At 41.1% G+C, this 12,419-nt stretch overlaps 1 protein-coding gene across 1 annotated transcript in view; it reads right to left on the bottom strand.

Annotated features, from left to right (window-relative positions):
- FHIP1A (FHF complex subunit HOOK interacting protein 1A) overlaps positions 1 to 11,275 on the bottom strand; it is an 87,283-nt gene extending 76,008 nt beyond the window's left edge. The window contains exon 1 of the mRNA XM_044430893.1: positions 11,132 to 11,275. The gene's annotated coding sequence lies outside the window, so the exon portion shown is untranslated. The remainder of the gene's footprint in view (positions 1 to 11,131) is intronic.
- Positions 11,276 to 12,419: the final 1,144 nt, after the last annotated feature.

The following is a 12,419-nucleotide window of genomic DNA, read 5'->3' as shown; positions in this document are numbered from 1 at the left end:
ATCCTCTAGCACAGGGGTCCTCAAACTTTTCCACCAGGAGGCCAGTTAAAAGGTGCTGGCAATGGGCGCAGGCCGCCAAGGTGGTGCCGGCAGAGGGACACAGGCCGGGGTGCGCGCACGTGGCAAGGAGGGAGTGGGGGGTGCACGCAGCGAGGTGGGGGTGGGAGGTGTGCGGGGCAAGGCAGCCACTTGCTCGGGCAGAGATTTTCTCTGAATGATCTCCCTGTAAGCCCCCACCGGGCGCACACATGGCGAGGCGCCGGCTTGCTTGCCAAGAGATCGTTTTGTCTGAGCGAGTCCAAACCAATCTCCGTGCAAGCAAGCCATGTGCCCACGCGCAGCAAGTGCAAAACCTTTGGGGCGGGCCAGCTAAATGGGCATTGTGGGCTGTATCCGGCCCACGGGCTGTATTTTGAGGACCCATGCTCTAGCTCAAGACAACTGTGTATGCTGGTGTGACAGGTTTTCCAAGAACTTCTAATGTACCATCATATGTTACCGGCTTACAGTACTAGTATATCAGTGTAGTCCAGGGTTCCCCAACCTGTGGCCCCCAAGCTCTTTCTGTGCAGCCCTCTAACCTGCTTGTAAACTGCTGTTACCATCAAGGTATTTTCCCTCAGATCCATACTGTTCTTCCTGCCTCAAGTGGCACCATCTACTCCTGTTCTTCCTGTACCTTTCTTGCAAATGACACAATAGCAGCATTGTTTCTTCTGGCCTCCATGGTTCCTTCTGGCAGCCCCTTCCTAGTCTTATCCTCTGTACTAGCTTCTTGGGCATTTGGGGTGCTTTGCTAGATACCTGTATCTGTATCAGATACCAGGACCACTCAACTTTTTCACCCCCCCCACTTCATGCATTACCATGCTGAAGCATATGTAAGTGTGTATGTTGCATGCTGAACATTTCCAGAGGCTCCATCCATCAAGGCTCCTCCAAGTGCCTTCCAAGGTTACTGATGTGGTTGAATCAGTAGAAAATCTTGGTCTGAGCTGAAGTAAATTGAAAAGCATCACAACTGATGGTGCAGGAAATATGGTAGAAAGTACAACTGGTATAGTTGAAAGAATCAATGAGGTGATATTGAAATTAAATGGTATACTTTCCATGCAATTACACTGCAACAAGTATCAGCAAGCCTTGTATAATAAGATTCTTCAGTGGGAAAGTGTGATGAGTATATTTGTATCTAGCATTAATTACATCAGGCATCATGGCCTTATCATCAGTTCCATGTACCATGCAGAAGTCAGGCAGCTTAGCTGAAGCAAACTCCTCACACTTTTTTTTCAGTCTTTGTCATAAAGTTAATGTCTTTCTCAAGGAGAAAGGAAAAGGTCAAGAAGTACTTTCTGACCATGGATGAATTTTTTGCTTTGGCTTTCTTAACTGACATCACAGAGCACCTGAATACAATGAATCTAAGGTTGCAAGGAAAAGGAAAGCTTGTGTGTGACATGTATTCTGAACTGAAAGCTTCTGAAGCAAAACTAAACATTTTTACAATGAGCTAAAATTTGAGAAGGATGGAAATTTACAATTCAATATTGAAAGACACATTATAGCACTGAACCTATTGCAGGTGGAATTCCAGAAGAGATTCAATGATAGCCATAAGCATGGAAGGTAATAAGAATGTTTCAGAATCTATCTGAAGTAACAGCAGAGGAAGCAAGTAATTCTTTTCAGATGAAACCAACTGATTATCTCAGTGACATTTACAAAGAAAACAATCTGTTGGATTTCTATTGTGGTCTACCTGATATATTTATCAACCTAAAGAAATTTGTTGCAAGCATGTTCACAGTCTTTGGCACCACATACATCTGTGGACAAACCTTTTCCAAGATGAAACCCACATGTAGGTCAAGACTTACAGATAAACATTTACATGACATTTTAATGATGGCTGTCACAAATCTTGACTTGGACAACCTTGCATTACCCTGGCTAACAGAAAACAGCCACAAAATCATACTGACTAGCTAAGCATCTGGAGCTAAACAAAAAGATGCCACAGTAAAATATAGTTCCAAAATGGATTGCATTCAAGTTAGCATTTCTTCCCTGGTCTCTGAATGTCTACTTTTCAGCAAGTTAATAATTGTTACATTTTGATTTAAGATCTGGCCCTCTTTAGGCATTAGGCACACTTATGTCCCAGAAGGTTGGGGACCACTGTTGTAGCCTGTAGAGCAGCACCGATGGTGGTAAACAGTGATTTCAGCATCCTCCTTAAACATCTGCCAGCAAAACATCTTCCACCTTGTTTCTATTGCCACTACTCATTCCTTAATCAACTTAAACTGAGGTGTGGCTTAATGTCATTTAACCAGGAATGAAGAAACTACCACTCTTTCCATCCTTTGCTTTCTTTAAAACCAAAACTTTAAGCCCAAAATTGTATAGCCAACATGGAAAATATTCTATTTCATGCGATGCTATGGGAAAGTAAAACTTGCTTTTCCACATGAATCCATTCTATTATTTTATTAAAGAATTTACAGAGAAAATAGGAGAAAGCCACAAGTATCCACAATCAAAGAAAAGAGTTTACAGTATATACTGAGGAGCCTAATATAGCAACTACACTTATACAGAGAGTTGGGGTCTCTTTGGCATTCCATAGAAAAAGCAAAGGGGCAAATACTCCCATGTTTTCTGTTATCTAATTGGAAGTTTCATGACCAAGCTGTGGATTTATCTGCCAGTGAGATTAGCTGCCTGGGATAAGTACAAGTTGAGGAAAGAGGCAAGTAGTACCAGAGATCATATCAGAAAGAGCAGAAGTGGCAAATATGTAGCTGATCCTTTCCTACCTGTCAGCCTTCAGCATTTAAAGGAAGCATTTAAAGCCCAGTCCTACATGACTTCAAGAGGTTCATGAAATAATGCCTATGATGCCTAAGGGCTAGAATTCTTACGGTTATAGATATGGATGTAAATATGTATCACACCAGACTGGTTTGTTTCATTTTTTAAAAAATGTTTGTACAAGTCTTTCCTGCTCCCATGTTGTCCCCAACAACCCTTGGGGCTCCCCACAAGTCCTGATGCCCCCCACCCCCAGCTGCAGGACTGATGTTGCCCCAACAACCAGACAGCAAACTTTCCTGGGTATGAGCCTACATGAGCACCCTCAGGAAAGTCTGCCTAGCAGGATAAACTCCCTCTGTCCCTGGCACAGGAGCTGGCTGAAGCCCCATCGGTGAGGGTATTAAGGATAGACTGGGCATGCACATGGTAGTTGTGTCATGAGCAGAGCCAGGGGTCAGACTAGATGGCTTGTGGCCCCTTCTGACTCATTCTGTTTCTATGAGAAACAGGTACTTCTACAGTGCCTTTTAGATTCTAGACTCTCCTGTAAACATATAGCAATTGCACTTGCTTTGTTAATAGTAATGTGTACTGCAGTAATGTTTATTCTTTTACCAGTAATGTGTACTGGTAAAAGAGTAAACATTACTGAAGTACAAGAAATGTGTACTGGTAAAAGGGATCTGGAGCATGTATCCTGTTAGATCTGTCTCATTTAAATCTGGGTAAATAATCTGGGCTGAAAATAAGTGTGGGAAAAGATGGGTTGTCATGTGATCTTTACTCATGAAAGAGCACGATGAGCAGATCATTCTCTTTGTGGTAAGATTCTGTAGATTTCTGGATGGACCTGACTCTTCTCAGTGTCCTCACACTTTTCCACATTTTCCCATAAGCACATAACTCAGAACAGCCTAGGTTGTTCCACTGTTGGAACCCTGGCAACAAACCTCATTGTTCTTACTGTGAACTAGCAAGCAACTTTTAGGCAAGAGCAGCAAAGAACCCTTGCCTTTTTGGTCAAGCACCCCAGGCCACTTTTTTGACAGCTGCCTTATTAATGCCCAAGTGGTACTTTAATCAACTCTCATTGGATCATTGATTCTGTCAATCAGATCTTTCTTACAAGATTATATCTAAGGCTGCTTTGTGTAACATTTTCACATGCATGAATTTTTAGAATTAAATTTCAAGTGCCATAAAGCAGATACAAAAAGTTAGGTCAGTACAGATTTTAAATTAAGTATCATCAACAGCCCACTGTTAAGGGCAGTCCTTCTAACTAGTCCATGTTGTCATTGACTTTTCACATTACTCTGTATTTCCTTGCTACTTTGTTCAGATGCCTTCCTTCCTGCCTTCAATGTTTCACAAAGTGTTTCACTCCAATTAATTTGTGAAAGATACTGCTATTTGAGGAGCCTGCATAACAGATTAAGGGTCAGATGTCCAATATGATCATACTTATAGGAAGATGCCCACCCTCCCTAAATTACATCTACTATTCCACACCCATGTGTGTCAATTTATACTGCAATCTGGTTGAGATTTATTTATTTATTTATTAGGAATTTTTCTGTTAAAGAACTCAGAGCAGCTTACTTCATTCTCCTTCCCCTGCTCCCACTCTTATCCACGCAGCAACAACACTGCGAGGTAGGTTGGGCTGAAAGTCTGTAACTGGGCCAAAGTCACCCACTTGGCTCCATGGCTAAGTGAGGACTAGAACCCAGTTAGCCTGAGTCCCAGTCCTGCATTCTTAACCTCTACACCACAATTTATTTAACCCACACTTTGTTCTCCACCCAGAGCAAATAATTACATAGAAATAGAGTGAGTCAGAAGGGACCCCACAGGCCATCTAGTCTGACCCCAGCTCTGCTCATGACACGACTACCATGTGCATGTCTAGCCTATCCTTAATACCCTCATGGATGGGGCTTCAACCAGCTCCTGTGGAAGCCCATTTCATACCCTAGAGGTCTGGCCACCGCCTCCATAAGTGTGAGCCTAAGCAGTGGGTTGGTTTGTACCACACAATATGGTGACACTGCAGCAAATGCAAGAGATGAGCAGATGCCAATCTGCATATCCATCCCATTTTGTATGTCTTCACGCAAGGGTCCTTGTGTCATACAAACTAGCAAGTGTGGATTATGTGAGGGAAAACCAGATGGCACCCTGCTTACAGCATAGCTTCACCACAGACACTTGTCTGGATCCTCTCCTATACTCTTTTCAACATCAGATTAAGTCCCTTTTATTCTGCCAGGACTTTTAAACCCTCTTTGAACTCTCACTGGTCTAGTAGCTTTTAGTCTGATTTGCTACTTTCTTTATGTGGTCATTATTATAAGTAATTTATGTTATGCTGCATTCTAATTGTTGTTTTTAATTATGGCATTTTGTATACTTTTAGCATTTTATTTTGTATGTCTTAGCCAGTAAGTATCCTGATAATTTTTGCTGCTCAGCAGCCATATAAATTTAAGCTGATCAGTGTAAATTCACAAAGCATTAACTTGCTCTGTTTCCATACTATTAATCTTTCTTTTTTTAATAAATAAACATCATGGTATTTTAATTATTTTGTTTAAAGTGAACACCATAACCCAAAGATAATTTTACAATCATTCAGGGGCTATGTTTGGCTATTAGTTGATATAAAAATCATTCATTTGTTATCTCCTATGATCAGATTAAGACAGTTCTCACAGCTTCATGTAAGCAATGAAAAATGACAGATATTTCATAAATAAGCAAATCTTATAGAACAAATTAGTTTTGATCACATGCCACTATAGAAATCATTTGATACAAAGAAATCAGCAAATTTCACCATCGAAAACTGTAAGGACAGCTGAATATTATCACTTTATTAAAAGCGATAAACCATTCTCAACATGTACCAAAAATCTAAAACTAAGGACCAGATTTTTACTATTGTCTTCATCTAGCAAAGAGTATTTATGACTATAAAATATATAAATATCTAAAGTCGTAAGAGTAGCCACTGTAGTATTAAAAAAGGTTTTGTAAATGTTTAAAATGGCTAGGATTGTCACCTCCATGAACATATTAAAAATACAGTTTCTGATGACAGTTAACACGCTACCAAATCAAATTATAGGTGTGTTTAAAGGTCTTGCCTCTGTTTATGTACTAAAATCATAGTTGATTAAAAGAATGAGTCCTAACATTGCTAGCTGGAAATTCTGAATGTCTCCATCTTCACTAAGTTCAGCAGTTGTCCAGCTCTTTCTGGTTTGGGATATATGTATAATTGACTATTCCTATGATACTTTTATCTGGGATTCCAGCTGCAGTGCTGACACACAGCTAATAAATCTGTATCATTCACATTTAATAAACATTTTATATTAGCATTTCTGGTGATTTATACTTGCATGCCTGACAGGTGGATGGGTGCAAATAGCATTCGCAACTTGATTCCATACATGGGAGGCTGTCAGCCTAATGCCAGCACCTTTCATTGAAATAAAACATATTGAGATGGGCATATTTAGCTTTGTGTTGTGGACAGAACAGAAACTTATGAGAAACAGAAACTCATTTTATGAGTCATGTCTTACACATGGAGACCAAGTTCTGTAGGGAAAATTCAGTTCTTTTTCATTAAATAATTCCACCAAAAATATTTCCAGCATTATGCTCAGGGCACTGTTAAGATACAAACCATCCATAAGATTGTTAGTAACCAAATAACATCAAGACTTGATAGCTGTATATAATGAAAGGTTGACGTTTAGGTTCAGTAAGTACATGTTCGCTGTATTCCCATTTGACCTAAAGTAATTATAAGAAATGTACATGAGTACAGTTTGAACAACCTTAGCTTACCCTCTCAAGTTTATTCTTCATAACAAGGCAGAAATAAGGCTGTTCCTGTGCTTTTCTTGCCCTATGGGGCAATAAGAGTACAGTGCTCAAAAAATGTTCCTCCAGCACTTGCCAAAGACATTTGGTGTAAAATATTCAGATAAGAGGACGAAGATTGTCAAATATATAGCTTGAAAGTATACTAAACAATCCTTAAATTTATCCTGTAAATGTATTCAGCTTAAATCCTTTCTACATTCAATTATAGATATGTTTATTCCACTACAGTTCAACAGATAACAGTACAATTCTATCCTCCAGCTGGATAAGGATGGGATTGCAAGTAAATCCTTCATATAGGCCTAATTCCAAGGTATGATATTACATTTGCAATATTTTGCCATCATAACACTACATCAGTATGGCAGTATAAAGGAAAAAAGGAACAGTTTTCAAGATATATTGGAAATATTTGCAGGAGAATGTCTTGCTTAGTGGAATTCTGTCCTCCCACGGAATTCAGTCCATCCCATCCATGAACATAAACTCAGGCTAACAAAATAGCTGACATCCAAACAGAGGGACAAGCAACTGTCCATCCAACCTATCCTGTCCCCTGAACAACATCAAATAAGAACAGACTAACAATGCAATCCGACAGCTGCCTCAGATGTCTAAGTCCTATAGAATTCAATGAGTCTTACTTCCAGATAAGTGTCTTATGAGATCGCAGCCTGAGAATAAGTGTTTAATCCTTCCTTCCTTCTGAAAATCTACACACACCAGTTAAGATCTAAAAGGAAAAAGGTCTTATTCAAAGAAAAGGAGCCTTTTCCACTAAGCCTAATTGCCCTTGGCAACAAGGAGGCCACAGGTCATATCTGCAAATCAGGTTCACCATACCTAGTTTACATTAACTAGGATCCATATCTCCAGGTCTTCAGAAAAAGTGCTTCTCAACCCTTTCGAGAGATAATGAACCATGGATCTTATGCATGCGAGCTACAGCACTTCCATATATCTTTTCCTTTTTTCTACTTACATTCTGCTTTCAATGTCATTGCTGAAAGTACACAGAATCCCAAGTAGTTATACTAGTGTGTAATCAGCCAAAAGCAGTGCCATCTTAGTTGGATCATTAGGTTATCCTGCAGAGTTGCAATTCCCTCTATATTCATCTGGATTATGCTCCCCTGAAGTCAGTAGGACTTCAAGAAACCAGAAAGTGAGAGGAAGACACTCATAGCACTAGTATTATTATTTGCAATTCAGTAGTCTATCATATTAAAGAATTATTTGACCTTTATGTTGCCAACAGTTTTTTTTAAAGAAGCATAACAGACTATTAATCTATATTTCATTGGATTTTTAATGAGTCCATAAGAAATCCTATTAATCTTGTTCACAGAATTCCCTCAAGTAATTTCCAATGTGTTTTCAAACTAGAAGAACTTTGTACTGACTAAAAACAAATCAGTCCTAAAATAGTGTGTTTCATGACATATTTTCTCCTACCCTTGCAAATGTTACTTAAGGAGAGTAAATACATGTTGAATGGGAAAAAGAAATACCAGTTGCCTTAAGTGAACTCAAGATTCCTCTTCTCAAAGAGTTTAAAGCTCTCCCGCAAAATAAGAGCAACCATGACTAATGGGGTGTCCTTTTAGAATTATTATTTCAGTCTCATAAATGTGTACAAATGTGTTCTTTTTATTGCATCCTTTTGTTCATTTTGCCTGTGCTTTGCAAGTGTACCCTTGCAGCTGTCTGATACTTACCCTTCTTATTCAATTTCCTTGAATGTTTCAGCTGTCAAAAGGAATGGGGACATGCATGGAAACTGAAGGGGCCAGAACACAGAAAAGGTAATTTGCACGGAGTTGCTAAGACCATTTGCCAAGTTACCAACTAAAAGCACTGAAAAAGAGAGAAAGTAGCAAAAATAAGTACAACAAAAGTGGAGACCCGTATCTCCCACTTCAAGATATAAACTATATGATTAAAAATATTGAACTAATACTGTACTTCAAATTGTCTTTTTCAGTACTTCCCTGAGTCTCTATACCTACTTCAGAAGGGGGTGATATTAGCTCCCCACATCTTCTGCAATTCCTTTTCCGAGCACTTACTCCTATGGTTACCAGTCTTCTAAAAAAATAACCCAAGAAAGAGACTGAATGGGATAGAGTGGATGGATTCCATACCAGATGTAAGTCCCACTGGTGCTCCATGAAAGTTTCTGAGGGTTCTTTAAATTGTTGGGAAAATATGTACAGTTTGTTGGACTGGTAATGCAACTGTAATATATAGGACGTAATTGGAATGAAAATTTCAGTCAATTTAACGGCAGGGCATTTGTTCACTTGTCATAATAGAGTGGTTACTGCAGGTGAGCAAATTTCCCTTCCATTTACTTCCCAGTTTTTAAACTCTTACTTTTTAAAAGAAGTGTCAAGTAACTGTTGCATTAAGTGCTCCACAAGGGAGTTGTGAAAAGGGAGATATTATTACCCACACCTTTAGTGCACTTTATTTTGCTGCTTTTTCCCCATGTTAATTATGCTTTTCAATTGACAACTTGGCAAATGGTCTCTGGTGACTACACACAACTAACCAGTTTTCTTTTATCAATTTCCATGGGTGGTACCTACTCTGCTTCACTGCTCTTTTTGACAGCTAAAACATACAAGGAAATTAACCAACTAAGACCACACATGTTAGATAGCCCTAACCCAAATAAATAAATAAATAAATAAAGCAGTAGCACAATTTTCAGCAGCCAAATTTTTTAAAAAAGAACTCTAACTGTACTTTTTGGAGGTCCCAAGGAAAGAATGGGAAAAAACAAAACATGGTAGCAATCAGAGCAGGGTAGGTGAAAAAAGGCAAGTTCTACCATGAGGGATAATGGGATACTGGAAGACAGAGGAGAAAGAAGACAAGGAGAAGACAGTGGGCCCAAACTTTTGCTAGGCACACTATGAGCTGTTCTATGAACAATCCAATATGAGCAACTTATTCACAGGGTAACCATGTACCTCTTTCACGCTCAAATGGTCCCATCGTTTACGCTTTCCCCCTCTACATCTGCCCAATGAAGACAACACTTCCCATAACTAATATAATAGGGGAAGTTATAAAAGTCTGACATAATTTTTAAAAGTCTGCAGTTTGAAATATACAGGTAATATATAGTCAAAATCACAGATAATAGCTAGAATTTTTAATGGTCTAAAATACACAAACTTATGTAAAAGGACAGCTCCATGTTACAGAGAGTGTGTATGTAATACATCTGGTAATAAGGTTTAAGAATTTATACTTTTGAATGCAATAAATAATAACTAAAGAGAATGTTTGCATTATTCCCAAGGACACTCTTGATCTGAAAAGGGCAGACATCTGTATTGTAAGAGGAAATTCTTTTTTCCCTTTAGTCAAAAAAAAAAAAAAGAGAGATAAAGGCGATTAAGCTGGAATTATTTCCCAGTGACCTATATAATTTTGTCAGCTTGCCAGTTACTATTAGTGCAAGCTATTTAAATTCGGTGCAGGGTACAGTGGTAAACCTAACTCTTTTCTGGGGGCTATTGGAGGGTCGATCCAATCGATCAGAAAACAGAACAATGATTCTGAGCAGCCATTTAAGTCAGCTTTAACATGTTGCAGCTTCCACAGCTAAGGAAATAGCTTCTATGTTCGCCCCTCCCACATCATCATCCACTCCCAAACGGGAGCCGATTAAGTTTGTTACCTCGGTAGAGAGACCGGTTGTGTTTGGGTAATAAAAGAGAGGGAGGCAAGAGAGGAAGACGCTGCTTTGAGTCATCTGCTCATGTCCTTACAAACCTAGGCAAGAAGCACCCCACCCTTTTTCCTTTGACGTTTGCAAATTGCAATGCTTTGTATTCACGCCTTTGCAGCCCAGGCACGCTGACAATTAACGGGGGGTGGGGGGGAGAGAGCGGGAAGGCGGAAACATTAGTCCGAGGCAAGATTCCAAGCGTTCTTGTTTGAGCAACAAGTACTGTTTCAGAAAAAAAAATAGGCACATAAGAGAAAAAGACCAAGAGGAGGAGGATCCACGCTAAGAAACTTCTTGCACGCGTGGCGGGACAGACCTCTGGCTCCCTTGGAAAGCATTGCAACCCTCTTATGTGAAGCAGCCCCTCACTGAAACCTCCAAGGAAACAAGAAACGCAAGCAAGCGCAGCTCCTGACTCCATTTCTAGGCCTCGGAGTGGTGATCGAGGTCGGAGAAACGGCATCCCCTGGGTCGCAACCACCTTCCCAGTACGGCAAGCCACTTCCAACGGGGCCATCTCGCCCTCCTCTCCCTCCCTGCCCCATCTCCTGGTTCCGCCAGTCCCGTCCAGCATGAAGAAAAATACCTCCCGCAGAAACACGTGGGCGTGAGGAACGGCGGGAGCTATTCGATTAGCCATAAAATAAATTTAAAGAAAGCGAATACCTGCGGGCCTGAAGCGCTTTCTTTGCCACTCCAAGAGGTCCCGACGGTGATAGTGGCGGCGGCACTGAGACTCCCCTCCCCGCCTCGGTAGTTCGATACTTTCGCGTCTGGGAACGCCTGGAGAAGTAAAAAGTTTGCTCCGCGGCGCGCGCGAGAGGCGGCAAGGCGGGAAGAGCCCCCAGCGGGTGCCTTCGTTGAGGTGGCCCCGCGCAGTCCCCTCGACGCCACTGCGCTGCCTCCGGGGAAAGGCAAAGGAGGCGGGGAGGGCGCTGCTCGCCGCGGCAGCAGGTAAATCCCTCCCCGCGCTGAAGCGGCGGCGGCAGCAGCAGCAGGCGGCTCTGAGCTATAATCCCCTGAGTGCTTGAGGGAGGGAGCGAGGGAGCGAGCAAGAGGAGGTCAACCACTTCTGCCGAGTTCTTGCTGCTTCTCTCCGCTGCTGCACTCACCAGAAAGCGTTAAAGCCACAGGGTTGTGTGTGTGTGGCACAAAGCAGGAGAACGGGGTGGGGAGGGAGCTTGTGCAACAACCAGGTCGCCAAAGCCGCCTTGAGTGCGGCACTTGGGAGGCGAGAGGAGCCACGCCAGGAGCGCGTCCTCCCGACGCTACAGATTCATCCCACGCTCGCCGCTTGAGATTAACATCCTTGGGACCAAATGAGGCTGCCTTTGGAGTAAATACGGCCCGGCTGTGATTGGATTTTCCTCGGAGTTTTATCTCCTTGCCCTTCTGACTGTGAAACTACGCCAAGAAGTCCCCAGGCGCCTGAAAATGGACTTGGAGCTTCTGTTTTCTTCTCGCTCACGTCGTGTTTATCGTTTGTTTTCAGCTCCATATCTCAAGGGTTCAAGGAAGAGTATCTCATCACTCCACCATAGCCAATTAAAAACCCCTCGACTTCGACAGACGGTATTAGGACTTAGGGAATTGCAAAGGCCTGTTAAACTTATGACAGTTTAAAAGTCAGCTGAAAATGAAAGGCCAAAGCAAAGTACTTAGAATCAGACCTTGAATATTTTAATACATCGCATTTTGATATAATAATTGAATAGGAAGTTACATTCAAGTTTAAGAGCTTTGAGGTCCGCTTTAAATTAATTAGACTTTGAAGTGCCTAAATAGTACAGAATTATGCTTGGAGTGTTTACAACTTGTCCCTGTACAATCAATATGTAAATCTGATTATTGTTAAATATATTTATATTTTAGGTGGATCCAGGTCCTGAGTCTAATACCACTTGGGCCATCATCCTAAGCAAATTTAGACAGAAAAAAGGTCCTTCAATTTCCA

This window comes from Varanus komodoensis, unplaced genomic scaffold (assembly GCF_004798865.1).
Source record: "Varanus komodoensis strain SLA01 unplaced genomic scaffold, ASM479886v1 scaffold21, whole genome shotgun sequence".
Lineage (NCBI taxonomy): Eukaryota > Metazoa > Chordata > Lepidosauria > Squamata > Varanidae > Varanus > Varanus komodoensis.
Note: the sequence above shows the minus strand (reverse complement) of the source record. Positions and strands in the feature narration are given on the sequence as shown.